Raw genomic sequence first — 4,037 nt, forward strand, 5'->3', positions numbered from 1 at the left:
TCTTCTTGGAAAAAAAGTCTTTTCAGAACAGAAAATCATAAAATTTTAAATCAATATATAACAAACTATAATATTTTATAAATACACGATGTGACACTGGTGGTTTAAATTCTAATTATATTTATGTTTCAAATTTTATTTAAAACGTCAACACTGACAGAGCAAATAAAGTTAGTCAGAAAATCTATTGCATAGGGATAGGAAGCAAATCTCAAACAAAATGTGTGACAATTGATTGAGATTTTCTAGTGACACTAGTCGTATTAAATACTCTCACGGAATATTAAAGAAGTAAAAAAAAATAAGTGCATTACTTAAATTTGTAAATGTTGACACACATGAAGGAAAATAACATCACATGGTGACAGTCTGGGTCTTCCCCTTACAAAATAGGTTATTTTAAAATGTTTTAAATTTTAAATCAATAGGTCTATATAACAAACTATATTTACAATATTTTATTAAATACACGATGTGTCACTCGTGGTTTATGGGTAAAACAGATATAAAATATACAAGATTAATTCAAATCATTGCTATTTTTTTCCTATTATTCCAATGAAAAGGAAAAGATATTCAAAAGAATAATCGGACTATAATATTGACTCTAAAACAAAGAGAGGTATTTATTGAACGGTGACAGTAGGAGATTTTTTTTACGAGTGTCGAAACATTTTTTCCTAACACTTGTTTATATATCGGTCAGTATGTTGACTGCGTGTTCACGCGAGAAAACCACATACGCTCATTTAAATATATAACACCTTTACATTTCGTTCATATTCACACTGTAGGGTACAGCACGACTATTAGGCCTGAAAGCTAATAGGATGTTGGGATTTGCAAGTTTAAATAGTTCTGTAGGCCTATAGTTTATGGGAGAGGAGTTATCATGACGTGGTATGTTTGTACCGTACTACAGCGAGATACCTGTATGTAGGCCTACGCACTGACGCTTTCCTAACGTGTTTTGTCGGTTGGAATTTATATCAAGTTTTATTAATGGATTTATATATACGAAGTGATATGGAATAATATGCATATATGTTTATGGCATGTATTTATGGCATGAGTGCAGTGATGACAGTACTGTATGGGAATATTAGCGTCGAATGATTATATCTTGTTCAATATATTATTATTGTTTAATTTATGTAATGGGGGGGGGGGCAGAAATAATCGTTCGCATAAACGAGATACCAATACTTTGATGTTACATTCTGAAAAACGCACTGACAATCACCGTGAACTCAACACGACGTGAAATGTGTCGCATTGTCCCGTTAATGAAATTATCCACGAGTCAGTATTACGCACGTACTTTCTCGAACTGTGATTGACCTTTCCGCATATGCCCCGCTCCTTAGATAATATGTGTGGGACTAGCGTGTCTGTGGGACATGCGCGTACTAATGGCTATTAAAAACGTTCTCATTTATCCGTTGTCCGGTTGGTAAGTTTGATTGACAAATGCGTGATAGGAACTACACTTGAAAAGTATGTTTTACAAATGCCTTGATCACTAGTTGAGCATTCGAACATTTTCCTGTATTTTTTATAATCTTACTAATAAAGTCCCTCGCATGAAAGTTTCTTAGTGTTTACATCTAGTACATTGGAAGTCAATAAATCATAGTTAAAAGCAGCCGTAGTTCGAATGAAGTCAAATTAATTTCCGATTTATAATATTTAATCTATAAGAAAATTGTCAGGGAAATTTAAAATGAAGTTCTAAAAAAACTATTTATAATTATTAAGTGGCAAGCTCAATCCAAATAACAATTCCAGCAAACTGAAACGAAGATTTAACATGTATATCTTATTAGTCTAAATACACATAACTTCCCTTTGCCTTTATACAGTAAAAAATCATAATCATGTTCTAATAAACGACTTCATTAAGGTAACGAAATAGGCTATCATTTATAGATTAGCATTTCTTGTTTAATGAAAGTATCATTTTCTCCGGCGGTCAGCAGCCGCACACATACCCAATGAACTACGCACGGCATCTCACCCAATTACAAAGCAAATATTTCAGGATGTTTAATTTTTTCATAGGTATATACAATTTTAGCTGTCCAAATATTAATCATGAAGTCGATTCTTAGCAAGTCACAATAATTACAGATTATTAAGTTATGAAACACATGCCTATCAATAACCATAAGATATTGTATGATGATATGCTATGTTGCCGTTGGTTAATACATGACATAACATAAGCCGCTTGAATCATGATCAAATGAATTGAAAGGGGAATTCCAATTATTTATCGAACATTGAAAAATGACGATTTTACCCGTATATAATTCATTGAATAATGCCATGCGTCATACGTAATATATCAATAGATCAAATTATTACCTTATTATAATTATTTTGTAAGCATAGTAGAATTAGTGTATAAACAACCAACGTTTCAGAGTATTTTATATGTTATTATGCGTACTATTTCGTTTATTTATGTATGCAGAAAAGGGACTAAGTATCTAGTAGATTACTTGAATTGTATTCATTAGAGAATATTCCAGCGAAATTAATGTAAAATTCGTGTCACGGAGACTGTATCGATAACGTTAGACGTTTCAACCTCACCGATTAGTTTAACACCAATACACGATCGATACTCTCTACATTTGTGTCTCCTTGGTTTGCATATTAATCCTTATAATGTATTAAATAAACAAAGGTTGAATGTTAAGCAGGAATTCGCTGATACTCTACTACATCACTATATATATCACCGAAACTAGAGACATAAACGCTATCCACATTATCCAATTTAATGTTACATTTAATAATAATAGGCCTAATAATAGTTCATTCTTATATAGCAAGTACAAATACAAATTATATGTGGCTATTGGTTTGATATGATATCATCATTACCATGTATGGATGTGATGACATCACCATGCCCATATATGGACAATTCACACCAATTTGTCACAAAAAAAAACTTGACAGGCTTTCTCTTCGAGACAAAAATGGAAGGCAAAGCATAGACCATGCTACGAATTTTTGTGTCGACCACTTGGAATTTGACGCGTAACAAAACGCAAAATATAAGCGCATGTGAAAATTGCCATGATGCAGCCACCCTGGACGTACGCAGCCGTATACCTCTCAAAGCAGTGCAGCTTTCCATAATTGGGGATTGAGACAATAGTGAAACCATTGCTATAGCCACTAGGCAAGTCATACAGAGGTGGCGCCAGCGGGTGGAGGCGGGGCCAGGGCCCTCGTTGGGGAGAGCTGGCCCCACCGTCGGGGTGAAAAAAAAAACCCAATTCGTCGGGGAGAAAAAAAATTTATATGTATTTTTGACATATTAGTTGACCCAAAAATTGATTAAATAAACCCTAAATTGTCGTATTTTTCGGGGGCTTCGCCCAATGGAACACTTTCGAGGGGTTTTTAGTGACGCCCGGCCATGCCCACTTTTTTTCGTTGGGGAAATCGGACTCCCCGTACTGCAAATCCTGGCGCCATCACTGAAGTCATAAACACTCATTTAAAGCGACATCATGGCGTAGAATGTAAAAGATATCAAACAAACCCATATACGTGGATTTTATTATGCATTGTACTTAATCTTACACCAATAATAACCATACGCAGTGACAGATTTACGCAGTTATACAATAAATACACAAATGTTATAGTCATTATATGCACTTAAAATCAACGCGTTTCCTCATAAAAGTACAATGTTGTTCATGACGTCATAACATCACTGATGTAATTTAGAAAAAAAATATTCCATTCTGCGATTTTAATTGATCGACAGTAAATAAAAAGTACAATAAACATCTGCTTGGTGTAAATCATCATTTTAAACAACATTGACTACCGGTATTATAGTGTTATTGATTTGTTAGGACTAACTTTAAACCGATTCCGTGGCTGTGGTCAAGTGACGATTACATATGTATTGCAGACACTAAAGTACATCTTGCGGCCTATAAGTATTAGAGTCGATTGTTAAATATGTTTGCAAGTCTCATCTGAAAGAACCTTTCTGCTGGAAGTCC

The sequence above is a fragment of the Anneissia japonica genome, unplaced genomic scaffold, assembly GCF_011630105.1.
Source record: "Anneissia japonica isolate Jap-2015-1 unplaced genomic scaffold, ASM1163010v1 scaffold287809_len330493_cov202, whole genome shotgun sequence".
Classification (NCBI taxonomy): domain Eukaryota; kingdom Metazoa; phylum Echinodermata; class Crinoidea; order Comatulida; family Comatulidae; genus Anneissia; species Anneissia japonica.